Raw genomic sequence first — 18328 nt, 5'->3', positions numbered from 1 at the left:
GTGGACAGTAATACCTCAACCTTCATGGAAGATTTTGGCCGCCATCCCTCAGGTTGACCAGAAAAAATCTTTCAGTCGGGTTGACATAATCCTGTCCACTTGTCAGACCCGTATATGATTATATTAATCTACCCCTATCATACCGGCAAACGGTAGAAGGAAGAGTATTCCAGTGTTGTGCACATTCAATTTCCATCATTCATTTGATTAGCCTTTAGTCATTATGTATTCATTGATTTTTTAATATACATTTTTATTTGTATTATATAATATATGTGAATTAAGCGATATTCTCTGTCACAACAAAATCTCGTCAGCCATAATGATATGATTATACTTTATCCGGTATCCTCCTGTAGTTGAGAGGTATCTATGCATACAATGATTATAGATCATTTTATATTAAACAAAATAAAAATATGGAAAGTAGATCTATATCGCTTTGTGTTAAATGAATCTCCTCGTAGGTGAGGACACTTTATGTTATATAATAGATATTGTAAGTATGATTTTGTGAATAAAATTTGATTTAGAACTTAATAAAAATATACAAAAAGTCTCTGTGACAACCGATCTCACATAAGACAAAATCAGACCCACTGACAGTTTTTCTTTATCGTGTGTCAACGCGAGGTTCCAAAACCACGTGTGAGATCATTCGGAACTACTTTCAATAATTTAAACGTAGCCGCCTAACGACATGATAATGGAAACTATTTATAACATAACGTCAACCTGAATTAACGATGAACGCATTTCAATTCTCCAATGGCTTTTTTTGTTATTTTTTACATACACATCGTCTGGTTCACCAACATAATGGATTGAATCCATATATTTAGTAGCGCTCGGCGACATGTCAAGGCTATTTACTTTTTAGATCGAGTGACAGAAATATATTTTGTATATCTATCAAGTTCTATTAAATTACAGCTGAGCAGCAAGGTACACCTGAAGGGTCATAAAATCCTAACAAAACAGAATAAACCTCGTCACATGAATCCTTGATAGGTACACAATGTCTACAATTGCTTCATTGGGTTGTATTGGTTTCGAACCAACCATTTACTTTTAGATAAAAGAATAAGATGACCTACAGTTCTTCTGTATGAGTCAGTAGTGAATTGATGTACACCCATTTAGTATTCTCTCCTTAGCCGAGTTGTACTTTCCTTCTTTTTGATGCCAATGACACTACCATTATTTACAGCAACCGGAAGTCCAAAGTACGCGTTAGGACATCCTCGATACTTCAGGGGTTCCGATCACTTACGATCTCTACACCCCTGGACTAATTCATAGCAAAACTGGAGGCAACAGAATAAAAAGGTAACTTAGTCATTGATGTACATCAAAAGAGCCGTATATCGGTACACTGTGGTTGAATTTGTGGCTTTGATGTAAGGCGTTGGTCTCTCTGTAGTCTTCAAAGGAAATTTTTGCTACCCTGTGATTGGTCAAATGTTTTCCGCTGAGCTGCCTTCAATTTCGCTATGAGAAAGTCCAGGGGTGTTGAGATCGTAAGCGATCGGAAGCCCTGGACTATCGAGGATGGCATTAGGAGTACACTATGCCATTGTTTGAAGAAATTTTAATACATCTCCACAAGCTAGCCTTCGCTTACCAATGATGTCAACTGAGCGAATACTGAGCGAAACGTATCATTAAATAAGGCATGAACCAAACATCATTAATTTATACAATAGCTAACAGAGGAGACTATTTAAAGAACACAAGTGTTGTACTGCAATTAAAGTAAAGGCAGATTAGCGTTACATTCATATCTTAGAATCACGTTTAATGCAAATATTTAATTTCTGATCCTGACCTTTTTTCATTGTAGCCATTTTATTTATTTTTTTCTTATTTAACATAAAGTTATTTATGTGCTATATTTTGGCAAAAAAGACAAACTACACATTTTGGTCGAGGAAAATGTTCAATTATTTAAACAGTTTAGCTCTATATGTGCACGCATTATGAACGAAGACAAACATAAAAAAATATATCTTAACTTTGATGGAACCGCAATTACAACTGAAAAATTTAATTGACACATAATTATTTTAGGATGCAATTTGTTAAGTAGTATCCCATAAAAACTGGTTGGACTTTAGTTACGGACTAACTTGTTAGTGAGGGAACCCAACCCAATTGTCGTGATTTGGAAAAGTAGTTTTAGTAGGCGTGTGTAGTTTAGCATACGGTGAAATATTTTCTATGTATTTGGGAATATCATTTACAAAAATACATACACATGAGTTGTACCTCTGTCTTGAAAAACGAAACCTATTGTATAGAAAAGAATTAAACACACACAAAACCCGTACTTAGAAAGAAGAAGGAAGTAATATTCGTTTCTAATCTAAAGGCGGGTAGAAGTTGACTTGTTGTAACCGGAACAAGGACGTTGCAGTGGAGCGACTTATTCGTAAACCATTCTAAATAGTAAATAGACGTATCAGATGATTATTTCCATTACGCGGGTTGCCCTATAGTTCCCGCCATGGTACTCAATGGCGTAGGAAGATGAAACGTAATGGGTGGGGAGGGAGGGGGCAAAGGTCCTCAATATTTCGTAACAACCCCCCTCGCGCGAGAGAGGTGAGAGATACTTGATATACGTTTTTCATATATCATTACATATAATCCTTGCACACATCTATAGACAGTGGCGTCGCTAACAGGGAATTAATGAATACGCAAATTAGCGTCCGAGTTTGGGGGGTCCGGGGTATCCCCTGGAAAAATATTACGATTCAGAATAACTGAGATGAGCTTCACGATGTATTTTGTTGAATTTGCGAGCGCCGAAGGAGCGAGATTTTGGTGTTTGTGGGGTCCGGGGGTCAACCCCGGGAAAAAATTACAATCTAGAATGGCTGAGATGAGTTTTATGATGCATTTTGTTGAATTTGCGGGTGCCGAAGGCGCGAGATTTTGGTGTTTACGGGGTTCGGGGGTCACCTCGGGGAATTTTTTTTACAATTTAGAATGGTTGCGATGCGTTTTACGATGCATTTTGTTGTATTTGCGAGCACCGAAGGCGTGAGCTTTTGTTGTTCTGGGGGTCCTGGGTTCTCCCCCGGGGAAAATATTACGATTTTGAATGACTGAGATGAGTTTTACAATATATTTTGATGATTTTAAAGCGTTCTTAACACGGTAATTTTTCGATTTAAAGTTACCTGCATTTAGAAATGATAATTTTGAGTGTCGTCATATCATTATGCAACCGAGCTCGATCTGAACACACCGGATTCACACCACCGGCACATTGTTATGTAACTCAAAATAATAATAAATTAATTGTCTTGCTAAGATATATTAACAAAATAATCTTTTTAAAAGCATTTTTTGAAATAGTATAATCTCTTGATGGAAATTTTTAGTCTAGTTCGTGTGTATTGAATTTCCATTATTAAAGGTTTGAACATTACGTGCTTGAACGTTTTAGGAAACGTGCCGCGCAGCGGAAAAATTTCAAAAATGAAGTACAAAAATATGTAGGAGGACCCTTTTTTCTTTCAAATGTGCATATTTAGAACATTTTACTAGGCGAAAATGGGGGGGGGGGGGGGGGGGGCAAAAGACATGTTTGCCCCCCCCCCGTCCTTCTTCCTATGCCCCTGGTACTTATTCCACACGGTAGCTGACAATCGTTACCCCAAGAGAAATCGTCCATTTTTCGGTGTTATAACTTCATCTTAGGCCATGAATTGAACGATTCTACAAGACTTCGAAAAGCGAAAAGGAATGCCGTGTTGATATTTTTTTCAGTATCTACTGATGCCCAACGTCTTTAAAAAGTTTTAGTATATTATAAGGCTCTTTCATATGTGGATATGAAGGGTAGGGATATTCTACCCGAGGGTCACAAAATGTAGTAAAACCCGAGGCTTGCCGGTGGTTTTGAAACATTTTGTGATCCCGAGGGTAGAATATCCCTATCCTTCATATCCACTTATGAAAAAGTATTTTTCTTTCATACTTCGACGTTTTATTGCAATTTTACAACTGTAATATCCCGCAAATTTGAAATAAATTCACAGAAATCCACGGCTGAAAGTCAATTTCTCATGCATGAAAAATTACGTGATATTTTCAACAAAAATTCCGTTGTTTGCATCTTTTATAGTAAAACCAGTCAAGTTTGTGAAAAAAGTGTTAAAATTTTACCGAGTAAATAGTAATTTTGTTGACGCCGTGACGTCACGAGGCTTTATTGCATGGGTAGCCATGCATGCAATACAGCCTCTGGCGGCATGAGTGTATTGCCCTAAACCAGCCAGTATTGCACCCGTAGGTATGAAAGAAATATATATATATATGGACACCTCTATACAATTATGTGTAGCAGTATTACACATATATAGAGGTGTCCGTATATCAAGAGCTACTAGCCTCTGGTTGAGCAAACTTCACTCAGCTGTTAAATGTTCCTATCATAAATATATATAAATATATATATAAGCTTATCCTTTTGGTTATGAAGCAATATAGGACTGGACATAGAACACAGATAATAAATGATTAATAGACATGGTTTGTATTTCTATCAAACATAAAATATGAATATGCTGTTTTGCCTTTCTAAGTTTTAACATGGAAATGATCATGTTGCATAACACGCCAATTTTTGAATAATTTCATACTACCATCTATAATGTGTGATATAATCTATGTGGAATAGGATGCTTAACACCGTGCAGAGATCGTTACTTTATCTGAATAGACTTGTGACTGCGGTTTGAAAAAGAAGCCTGTCCGCCATCTCGAATTTCACTAAAAATTGAAAAAATAGTCTCAACATTAACATTTTTCAACCGAAGTAGACAAATGAGGTGTCAAAATGACAACAATAGAACAACAAATACATATCAGGACCAAAAAAACCCAATATATGTAGTGATTTCTACGCAGGAAATTAAAAAATCGGATTTAAAGCTCAAAAATGGTTTGACGCAGCAAAAAATGTTTCCCAACAGCAATCTATTATTTCTAATAGGTTTTTTGACCACTTATCAATCAGTGTAAGCAACGGAAACAACCAAAACCAATGTTAACATCGTGTAAGTTCCGGTTATGACGTCATCAAGATGGCCACCATCTCGAATTTCACTGAAAAATGAACAATAGTCAAAACATTGACATTTTTCAACTAAAGTAGACAAATGAGGTATCAAAATGACCACAATAGAACAAACAAATACATGTCAGGACCACATAATCCAATATATGTAGTGATTTGAACGCAGGAAATGAAAAAAATAATATTTTTAGCTCAAAAATAGTAATTTTCAGCATTTTTTTCATATTTGGCTTGACGCAGCAAAAATTGTTTCCCAACAACAAATTATTATTCACAATCAGTTATTTGACCTCTTATCAATCGGTTAAAACAACAACAACAAAAATATATAGAAATGCAAAAGAGAATTGTTATACCATCATTTGGTTTAGAAAACATCACCGGATGCGGCATATGATTGTTATTTTTTCCAAACCGCTAACACTACATTTTCGTGGGTGTCTTGGAATTTCCTGAATATAACATTGGCTATTGACGATTTATATCTTAACAAATTTGAATTTAAAGTTGGCTGAATATCTAAGTGGGACTTCAAAATAATCCATTTTCATATTCGAAATTTTGTAGACTAGTAGCCTCTCAAACTGAATTATTACAGCAAAAACGCTAACTAATAGCTATAGGGTATCAAATTAAAGTTCCGTAAATACCATGACACTTTTCTAAACATATTGTGTCTTTTAGAATGAGCACATCCATTGTTTATTTCCTGTGTATAACGCAAGGAAATATAAGATGGTTACTACAGTGTCACATATTTCTTAATGGTAATCATTTTCGTTGTGCGTGCTTTCTCGCCAGAGTGTCGTCTTCGACCTCGGTGACCTGATGTGACATTACATTAACCGGGTTACCATCGTGGTTCTAACTTGTCAACTATCCATGGTCAGAGTTAAGATCAGAAACATCGGCTTCAGGGATGTGGGAGCTCTTCCTTTTTCCAACGTAGTTTACCTAGATTCACATATCGTATATGATGTTCCAGACTTCCCTGGCATGATGGAAAATACACCAGATCAACATTCTGCGGAGGGTTGAATTGGTTCTCCTTAATTCGTATGAAGCACAATTCCTCATTCTTGTGAACCTCAGTGACCATAAGTGGCACAGGTGGATTCTTTGAGGTCATAAATGAGGTATGCAGTGAAGTTTCACTCTTTGCCAAGTCTGGAAAGCACTTTAGAGAACTCTCTACTGGAGAGTCTTCAATGGTCTCTTTGCGCATACACCAGATGTGACACAACCAGCACCTTCAAGGGAGTGGGAGAGAAGTCAGACCAATGAAAAAACATTTAACATTTATGCCCTCATTAATGACCTCGATGATATCACCTGTGTCATTTATGGTTGCACGAGGGTCCACAAGATTCTTCATACGAATTATGGAGTTATGTGCTAAGGAGAACCAATCCACCATTGGAAGAATGTGCATCTGGTGTAATTTCCATTATGCTGGAGAAGTCTGAAACAGCATATACGTACGATATGTTAGAATCTGAAAGAGATCCCACATCCCTGAACCTGTTGTTCCTGATATGAACTCTGGCCGTGGATGGGTCATAAAAGGCTAGAAAAACACTGGTAATGCAGTGTCACATGAGCTCATCGACATCGAAGACGTCGAATCTGGCTTTCGACGAATTGGATACTGATATCTCGAGTACTCTGATTCGGCTGCATGTACCAGCTACCAGTATGCCGTGTCTCTTCAATGGATAGGTCAATGAGGCGAGAAAGCACGCACAATGATAATGGTTATCATTGAGAACCAGTGAAAGACATATTAGTGACATTGTAGTAACCATCTGACATTTTGCTTATGCTATGCATAGGAAATAAACATTGAATGTGCTCATTTTCGAAGACACAAACGCTTTGGGAACCGTTAATGATATTAACGGAAACACAGGCTTAGCTTAGGTTACATTTGTCAGTAGGTGTTGTGTTTTTTTTGAGACGCTGCTAATCTACAAAATTGAGGGTATAACAATAATTCTTTTTTTGCATTTCTATATATTGTTGTTGTTGTTTTTGTTTTTACTGATTGATAGGAGTTTAAATAACTGAATACGAGTAATAATTTGTTGTTGGGAAAACATTTCTGCTGCGTCAAGCCAAGTATGAAAAATTTGCTGAAAAAATCACCATTTTTTGAGCTTAAAAGCTTATTTTTTTATTTTTTTCCGTACATATCACTACACATATTGGATTATTTGGTCCTGATATGTATTTGTCGTTCTATTGTGGTCATTTTGATACCACATTTGTCTACTTTAGTTGAAAAATATCAGTGTTTTGACTATTCTTCATTTTAAGTGAAATTCGAGATGGTGGCCATCTTGATGACGTCATAACCGGAACCTATACAATGTTAACATTGGTTTTTGTTGTTGTTGTTGTTTAAACTGATTGATAAAGTGGTCAAAAAACTTTTTTGAAATAATAGATTGTTGGGAAACATTTTTGCTGCGTCAAACAAAATATGAAAAATTTGCTGAAAAATCCACCATGAGCTTAATTTCCTGCGTAGAAATGATCATTGTTGCATAACACGCCAATGATTTTTGAATAATTTCATAAGGGTTCAGAAAAATATTGGTACGGAGGTTTGGGGGGGGGGGGTGCTACCATCTATAATGTGTGATATAATCTATGTGGAATAGGATGCTTAACACCGTGCAGAGATCGTTACTTTATCTGAATAGACTTGTGACTGCGGTTTGAAAAAGAAGCCTGTCGCGTTCTCGATTTGGGACAACCTGTACATATAAATGGTTTGACTGCTTGTGAGTCTGCTATTTAGCAGAAACATGTTTCTGCATTTACATATACAAAGGTTATTGTATACTTCGAGTGTCATTTGACAGGTGGATGCCAACACTACATAAAAGATAGCTTGATAATAAAACCGGTTTGCCTACTTAGTCAATTTAAACGCAGCTTTTAAAAATATTCAATGGTTAAAAACTGGGTCACGTTGAACTTCTCATATTCTTTACATAGCGCTCAATTTGACGAGTGTCGTTCACATTCAAACTACTATTACGGTTATAAGATTTTATATTTTTTTAATTTTGATCACGTGTTTTAATTAAAGGCCCACTATCTACCTTTCCCAAACAAACAAACAAAAATAAAAAAAAATATCTTTAAAACAATAATAACGACGACTGCATCAAAAACCAGTATCGCGTCGGCAACTCTATCTACAAAATCAGAGAGAAAGTATCAATATTACCTCTAGGAAAGGCAGATTTACTCCGAATGAACCACAAGCATACAGTCGAAAAATCGCAAGAAACCAAAGGTATAATGTTAAACCAAAAAATATGGTCCGTCAAAGAGGAACAACATTCATAGGAAGAAATATCAGACATTATTACGCGGAAACAAACCAAGCCAAGGACAGAGATACAAAATGAACTAATTGTAACATCTCAAAAAGAAAAACGTATCGACCACAAAACCATCAATCTATCTAACACAAATTTGAACGAAACGGAAATTTAACTTTCATAAAGGGACTCAAATATACACCAACTCCAAAATCCAATCCACAAGAACTGAAAACTGATGTCAAGGAATACACTCGAAAGTCAAAATTAAAAGAATTCGTCCACAGCAACAGCAATGAACACCACGTGGATTTGGTAAGGAATAAATCAAAGTTTAATCCAAACAAAAGTCGGAACAAAGTACTAGATTATATCTGTGAAAGTCTTGAAAAGGTCACATCTGAAGAAAATAACCTAAGAAATCAAAATTTCAAAAGTAATTTGACAAGAGAAGAAGAGAAGGCACCGAAGGACTTATCCACCAATGATAGTATAGTAATAAGGAGGCTGACAATGTCATAATGAACGCAGATTTTTATAAGATTTTTTGTTTGTTTGTTTGTTTTATTAACGTCCTATTAACAGCTATGGTCATGTAAGGACGGACTCCCATGTATGCGGTGTGTTGTGTGTATGTTGTGCGAGGTGAGTGTACTGGGAGACTGCGGTATGTTCGTGTTGTGTCTTCTTGTATAGTGGAACTATTGCCCTTTTTATAGTGCTATGTCACTGAAGACGTATTACGGAAATGTTAATGGATACACAGTTTTACAACAAAAATCAATGAAAACAACAACAAAAAAGCAATGGCCAAAATTTGTAAACTTGTGAAAGATTTTCATCACTAACGCACAATGAACAGGATTACCTAACAAATTTTACCAGAGAGAGTATTTTTACGGCCTACCAAAAAGTCATAATTCAAGCAAAATCAAAGAAGCTATTGAGTCTGAAAATGCTGTATACGTTACGTTTCCTAGCCCGGATAAACTCAAGTTCACACCAATTGTAGGAGATTCAAATTCTCCTACACAATGATTAAGTAATTTATTAGATATGCTACTAAAATCGTTGTGTACTATTTTAAAAATGCTAAGCTATATGTGCGTAATGATTTGGTTTTTTTAGCCATCATCCAGAAATATTGGATACTCACGATAACATCACAAGCGAACTTGGACTTAAAGCATCAGAATATTGGTTAGAAGCAACGGAATTTTGAAGAATAACTCATTCTCGTTCAATGAAGAATAGTATGAATAGATAAAGGGTACTGCCATGGAACAAAAATGGCGCCAACGTATGCTAAACTCATACTGGGCTACCTGGAATACCAACTTTACCAAGAAATCAGTGACTTTTGGAGCGCGGAAGCAAAAGCATTTGTTTAAAAACCATGGATTGTGTCCTAATTTGGAACATGGAAAAAGAAAAGTTCAATACGTTACTGACTTTGCTAAATACGCTGGATAAAAGTATTAAATTGACAATGGAAAACAGCTAAATATGTAAAGACATATATTTTAAGGTCGATACCTTACAATCTAGCCAGTAGAATACTGTACATGTATGTACGGACATAAGCGACGATTCCAAAAGCCAATCCCATTAAATGACTTAAAGCAATTTCTTTCATACCTAGGAGTGTAATACTTGCTGGTCTAGGACAATACACTCATGTCGCCTGAGGCTGTATTGCATGGCTACCCATTCAATAAAGCCTCGTGACGTCATGGCGACAATAAAATTTATATTTCCTCGGTAAAATTTTAACATTTTTTTCCCACAAAATTAACTGGTTTTACTATAAAAGATGCAAACAACGGAAGTTTTGTTGAAAATGTCACGTAATTTTTCATGTATGGAAAATTGACTCTCAGTCTTGGATTTCTTCGAATTTATTTCAAATGGTCTACTACTATTATTGTAAATGCAATAAAACGTTGAGGTATGAAAGAAAAAACTCTTTCATAAGTGGATATGAAGGATAGGGATATTCTACCCTCGGTATAACAAAGTGTTGCAAAACCCTAGGCAAGCCTCGGCTTTTACTACATTTTGTGACCCTCGGGTAGAATATCCCTATCCTTCATATCCACATATGAAAGAGTCTTATAATCTTACACCTCAAGGATATCAAGAACGCATTATTGAAGATGGAATCAAACGGACAACAGAACTAGATAGAACAGATCGAATCAATCCTACCCGAATGAACAACAAACAAAGAATCCGTAATAACACTGGTAACGACCACGAAATAAAAATATATCTTCTACCGGTGAACCAACATGCTTAACATGCTAAACATGATGAAACCATGGAAGTAATATTAAAGACAACTAAATATATCAACAGCAAAAGACAACCTAAAAACTTGTAAAGGCTATTATGCAAATCAAACTTTAAAGAATATACTCAACATAAGGTAAAAAAAATGTGGAGATCTGCGCTGTGGAACTTGTCAGTATCTAGTTGAAGGAGGATCATAATGTTTTAAAGGCTTCAATTCACTGTGAATGCGAATATAACTTTTGATTAAAAAATGATATACTGTATATCATGCCCAGGTTTCAACGAGTACTACATTGGAGAAAATGGTACATTAAGAGCTCAGGTTAGATTGCACAAACAGCACATTCAATCTCCAGAGTACAGGAAAATTGAATTAAGCGAAAAGTTGGACATTTGCGGAGGGAAAGAATTTAACATATTTCCTTTTGATAAACTATATTCTGAAAATTTAATTGAGAGAAGAGAAAAAAAACTGTTCAAACCTAAATTAAACAGTATTGTTTGATATAATAGGTATATTTATCTCCTATTCAGCTATGACGTCACATAGTCGCCTTGGTATGACGTCATAAATTACCGTCCAGTAACAGTGTATCTAGGCATTATAAGCATCTTAAAGATTTTAAAACGAAAGCGCTAATTGCTTATGTCTACGTATTGTTCGATGTTATTCGGATACATTTTACCGGTGAATTTATCTTTAAACAAAGAAAATCAGCTTAAAAAATATTAAATCTTAATGATCTCATTAGACCATAATAGAAAATGGCACAGCTGTATAATAAGGTTATGTAAATGCGTGTATCTTGTGACGACACTTTTTTGTGACGTCATTGATTTATTCTTGAAAAAATGATATATTTCCGGTTCACGTTGTCGTATCACCGATCACTAGGAAATTGTGGCATTGCGCGGTATTTTGTAGTACCTTATAATCATACGTAATTCATAGGAATAACAGTATAACTTGAATGTTTTTTTTTCAGAATTTGATTATTAAATTTGAGTACATCTTATAGGAGTTGATATTGGATCACTTAAAGCATTTACATAGACGCCGCTTCATGCTATGGTTCCCCGGGGTCACCATATATAATAAATGTTTAAAACAATGATTCCCCGGTTCACCTAACTTTACTTTCGTGCTTAAAAGTTTTCACTGTTTAATGCAATCAATGGTTACCAGGGGTCACCTCATTAATATATCCTTACTGTTTAATAACACAGTTCCCCAGGGTCATCGTCATGATATATACTCTTATCAATAACATGGTTCCCCAGGGTCATCACTGTGATATATACTCTTATCAATACAATGGTTCCCCAGGGTCATCGTGGTGATATATACTCTTACCAATACAATGGTTCCCCAGGGTCATCGTTGTGATATATACTCTTACCAATAACATGGTTCCCCAGGGTCATCGTTGTGATATATACTCTTACCAATACAATGGTTCCCCAGGGTCATCGTTGTGATATATACTCTTACCAATACAATGGTTCCCCAGGGTCATCGTTGTGATATATACTCTTATCAATAACATGGTTCCCAGGGTCATCATTGTGATATATACTCTTACCAATAACATGGTTCCCCAGGGTCATCGTCGTGATATATACTCTTATCAATAACATGGTTCCCCAGGGTCATCGTCGTGATATATACTCTTATCAATACCATGGTTCCCCAGGGTCATCGTCTGTGATATATATACTCTTACCAATACCATGGTTCCCCAGGGTCATCCTGTGATATATACTCTTACCAATACATGGTTCCCAGGTCATCGTCGTGATATATACTCTTATCATCAATGGTTCCCCAGGGTCATCGTTGTGATATATACTCTTATCAATACAATGGTTCCCCAGGGTCATCGTCGTGATATATACTCTTATCAATAACATGGTTCCCCAGGGTCATCGTTGTGATATATACTCTTACCAATAACATGGTTCCCCAAGGTCATCGTCGTGATGATATATACTCTTATCAATACCATGGTTCCCCAGGGTCATCGTCGTGATATATACTCTTATCAATAACATGGTTCCCCAGGGTCATCGTCGTGATATATACTCTTACCAATACAATGGTTCCCCAGGGTCATCGTTGTGATATATACTCTTATCAATACAATGGTTCCCCAGGGTCATCGTCGTGATATATACTCTATCAAATAACATGGTTCCCCAGGGTCATCGTCGTGATATATACTCTTATCAATACAATGGTTCCCCAGGGTCATCGTCGTGATATATACTCTTATCAATACCATGGTTCCCCAGGGTCATCGTCGTGATATATACTCTTATCAATACAATGGTTCCCCAGGGTCATCGTCGTGATATATACTCTTATCAATACCATGGTTCCCCAGGGTCATCGTCGTGATATATACTCTTATCAATACCATGGTTCCCCAGGGTCATCGTCGTGATATATAACTCTTATCAATACCATGGTTCCCCAGGGTCATCGTCGTGATATATACTCTATCAATACCATGGTTCCCCAGGGTCATCGTTGTGATATATACTCTTATCAATACCATGGTTCCCCAGGGTCATCGTCGTGATATATACTCTATCAATACCATGGTTCCCCAGGGTCATCGTCGTGATATATACTCTTATCAATACAATGGTTCCCCAGGGTCATCGTTGTGATATATACTCTTATCAATACCATGGTTCCCCAGGGTCATCGTTGTGATATATACTCTTATCAATACCATGGTTCCCCAGGGTCATCGTTGTGATATATACTCTTATCAATACAATGGTTCCCCAGGGTCATCGTCGTGATATATACTCTTATCAATACCATGGTTCCCCAGGGTCATCGTTGTGATATATACTCTTATCAATACCATGGTTCCCCAGGGTCATCGTGTGATATATACTCTTATCAATACCATGGTTCCCCAGGGTCATCGTTGTGATATATACTACTCTTATCAATACCATGGTTCCCCAGGGTCATCGTTGTGATATATACTCTATCAATACCATGGTTCCCCAGGGTCATCGTCGTGATATATACCCTATCAATACCATGGTTCCCCAGGGTCATCGTTGTGATATATACTCTTATCAATACAATGGTTCCCAGGGTCATCGTCGTGATATATACTCTTATCAATACCATGGTTCCCCAGGGTCATCGTCGTGATATATACTCTTATCAATACAATGGTTCCCCAGGGTCATCGTCGTGATATATACTCTTATCAATACAATGGTTCCCCAGGGTCATCGTCGTGATATATACTCTTATCAATACCATGGTTCCCCAGGGTCATCGTCGTGATATATACTCTTATCAATACAATGGTTCCCCAGGGTCATCGTCGTGATATATACTCTTATCAATACCATGGTTCCCCAGGGTCATCGTCGTGATATATACTCTTATCAATACAATGGTTCCCCAGGGTCATCGTTGTGATATATACTCTTATCAATACCATGGTTCCCCAGGGTCATCGTTGTGTGATATATACTCTATCAATACCATGGTTCCCCAGGGTCATCGTCGTGATATATACTCTTATCAATACCATGGTTCCCCAGGGTCATCGTTGTGATATATACTCTTATCAATACCATGGTTCCCCAGGGTCATCGTTGTGATATATACTCTTATCAATACCATGGTTCCCCAGGGTCATCGTCGTGATATATACTCTTATCAATACCATGGTTCCCCAGGGTCATCGCTGTGATATATACTCTTATCAATACCATGGTTCCCCAGGGTCATCGTTGTGATATATACTCTATCAATACCATGGTTCCCCAGGGTCATCGTCGTGATATATACTCTTATCAATACCATGGTTCCCCAGGGTCATCGTCGTGATATATACTCTTATCAATACCATGGTTCCCCAGGGTCATCGTTGTGATATATACTCTTATCAATACCATGGTTCCCAGGGTCATCGTTGTGATATATACTCTTATCAATACCATGGTTCCCCAGGGTCATCGTTGTGATATATACTCTTATCAATACCATGGTTCCCCAGGGTCATCGTTGTGATATATACTCTTATCAATACCATGGTTCCCCAGGGTCATCGCTGTGATATATACTCTTATCAATACCATGGTTCCCCAGGGTCATCGTCGTGATATATACTCTTATCAATACCATGGTTCCCCAGGGTCATCGTTGTGATATATACTCTATCAATACCATGGTTCCCCAGGGTCATCGTTGTGATATATACTCTTATCAATACCATGGTTCCCCAGGGTCATCGTCGTGATATATACTCTATCAATACCATGGTTCCCCAGGGTCATCGTCGTGATATATACTCTTATCAATACAATGGTTCCCCAGGGTCATCGTCGTGATATATACTCTATCAATACCATGGTTCCCCAGGGTCATCGTCGTGATATATACTCTTATCAATACCATGGTTCCCCAGGGTCATCGTCGTGATATATACTTTTATCAATACAATGGTTCCCCAGGGTCATCGTGGTGATATATACTCTTATCAATACAATGGTTCCCCAGGGTCATCGTTGTGATAATATATACTCTTATCAATACCATGGTTCCCCAGGGTCATCGTTGTGATATATACTCTTATCAATACCATGGTTCCCCAGGGTCATCGTTGTGATATATACTCTTATCAATACCATGGTTCCCCAGGGTCATCGTCGTGATATATACTCTTATCAATACCATGGTTCCCCAGGGTCATCGTTGTGATATATACTCTTATCAATACCATGGTTCCCCAGGGTCATCGTTGTGATATATACTCTTATCAATACCATGGTTCCCCAGGGTCATCGTTGTGATATATACTCTTATCAATACCATGGTTCCCCAGGGTCATCGCTGTGATATATACTCTTATCAATACCATGGTTCCCCAGGGTCATCGTTGTGATATATACTCTATCAATACCATGGTTCCCAGGGTCATCGTTGTGATATATACTCTTATCAATACCATGGTTCCCCAGGGTCATCGTTGTGATATATACTCTTATCAATACCATGGTTCCCCAGGGTCATCGTTGTGATATATACTCTTATCAATACAATGGTTCCCCAGGGTCATCGTTGTGATATATACTCTTATCAATACCATGGTTCCCCAGGGTCATCGTCGTGATATATACTCTTATCAATACCATGGTTCCCCAGGGTCATCGTCGTGATATATACTCTTACCAATAACATGGTTCCCCAGGGTCATCGTTGTGATATATACTCTATCAATACCATGGTTCCCCAGGGTCATCGTCGTGATATATACTCTTATCAATACAATGGTTCCCCTGGGTCATCGTTGTGATATATACTCTTATCAATACCATGGTTCCCCAGGGTCATCGTGGTGATATATACTCTTATCAATACCATGGTTCCCCAGGGTCATCGTCGTGATATATACTCTTATCAATACAATGGTTCCCCAGGGTCATCGTCGTGATATATACTCTTATCAATACAATGGTTCCCCAGGGTCATCGTCGTGATATATACTCTTATCAATACCATGGTTCCCCAGGGTCATCGGGTGATATATACTCTTATCAATACCATGGTTCCCCCGGGGTCATCGTTGTGATATATACTCTATCAATACCATGGTTCCCCAGGGTCATCGTTGTGATATATACTCTTATCAATACCATGGTTCCCCAGGGTCATCGTTGTGATATATACTCTTATCAATACCATGGTTCCCCAGGGTCATCGTCGTGATATATACTCTTATCAATACCATGGTTCCCCAGGGTCATCGTTGTGATATATACTCTTATCAATACCATGGTTCCCCAGGGTCATCGTCGTGATATATACTCTTATCAATACCATGGTTCCCCAGGGTCATCGTTGTGATATATACTCTTATCAATACCATGGTTCCCCAGGGTCATCGTTGTGATATATACTCTATCAATACCATGGTTCCCCAGGTCATCGTCGTGATATATACTCTTATCAATAACATGGTTCCCCAGGGTCATCGTTGTGATATATACTCTTATCAATACCATGGTTCCCCAGGGTCATCGTTGTGATATATACTCTTATCAATACCATGGTTCCCCAGGGTCATCGTTGTGATATATACTCTTATCAATACCATGGTTCCCCAGGGTCATCGTTGTGATATATACTCTTATCAATACCATGGTTCCCCAGGGTCATCGTTGTGATATATACTCTTATCAATACCATGGTTCCCCAGGGTCATCGTTGTGATATATACTCTTATCAATACCATGGTTCCCCAGGGTCATCGCTGTGATATATACTCTTATCAATACCATGGTTCCCCAGGGTCATCGTTGTGATATATACTCTATCAATACCATGGTTCCCCAGGGTCATCGCTGTGATATATACTCTTATCAATACCATGGTTCCCCAGGGTCATCGTCGTGATATATACTCTATCAATACCATGGTTCCCCAGGGTCATCGTTGTGATATATACTCTTATCAATACCATGGTTCCCCAGGGTCATCGTTGTGATATATACTCTATCAATACCATGGTTCCCCAGGGTCATCGTCGTGATATATACTCTTATCAATACCATGGTTCCCCAGGGTCATCGTTGTGATATATACTCTTATCAATACCATGGTTCCCCAGGGTCATCGCTGTGATATATACTCTTATCAATACCATGGTTCCCCAGGGTCATCGTTGTGATATATACTCTTATCAATACCATGGTTCCCCAGGGTCATCGTTGTGATATATACTCTTATCAATACCATGGTTCCCCCAGGGTCATCGTTGTGATATATACTCTTATCAATACCATGGTTCCCCAGGGTCATCGTTGTGATATATACTCTTATCAATACCATGGTTCCCCAGGGTCATCGTTGTGATATATACTCTTATCAATACCATGGTTCCCCAGGGTCATCGTTGTGATATATACTCTTATCAATACCATGGTTCCCCAGGGTCATCGTTGTGATATATACTCTTATCAATACCATGGTTCCCCAGGGTCATCGTTGTGATATATACTCTTATCAATACCAATGGTTCCCCAGGGTCATCGTTGTGATATATACTCTTATCAATACCATGGTTCCCCAGGGTCATCGTTGTGATATATACTCTTATCAATACCATGGTTCCCCAGGGTCATCGTCGTGATATATACTCTTATCAATACCATGGTTCCCCAGGGTCATCGCTGTGATATATACTCTTATCAATACCATGGTTCCCCAGGGTCATCGTTGTGATATATACTCTTATCAATACCATGGTTCCACAGGGTCATCGCTGTGATATATACTCTTATCAATACCATGGTTCCCCAGGGTCATCGTTGTGATATATACTCTTATCAATACCATGGTTCCCCAGGTCATCGTCGTGATATATACTCTTATCAATACCATGGTTCCAGGGTCATCGTGTGATATATACTCTTATCAATACCATGGTTCCACAGGGTCATCGTGTGATATATACTCTTATCAATATGGTTCCCAGGGTCATCGTGTGATATATACTCTATCAATACCATGGTTCCCAGGGTCATCGTCGTGATATATACTCTATCAATACCATGGTTCCCAGGG

Source organism: Argopecten irradians, chromosome 2, assembly GCF_041381155.1.
Source record: "Argopecten irradians isolate NY chromosome 2, Ai_NY, whole genome shotgun sequence".
In the NCBI taxonomy this organism is placed as follows: Eukaryota; Metazoa; Mollusca; class Bivalvia; order Pectinida; family Pectinidae; genus Argopecten; species Argopecten irradians.
The sequence above is the reverse complement of the archived record's forward strand: the minus strand, read 5'-3'. Positions refer to the sequence as shown.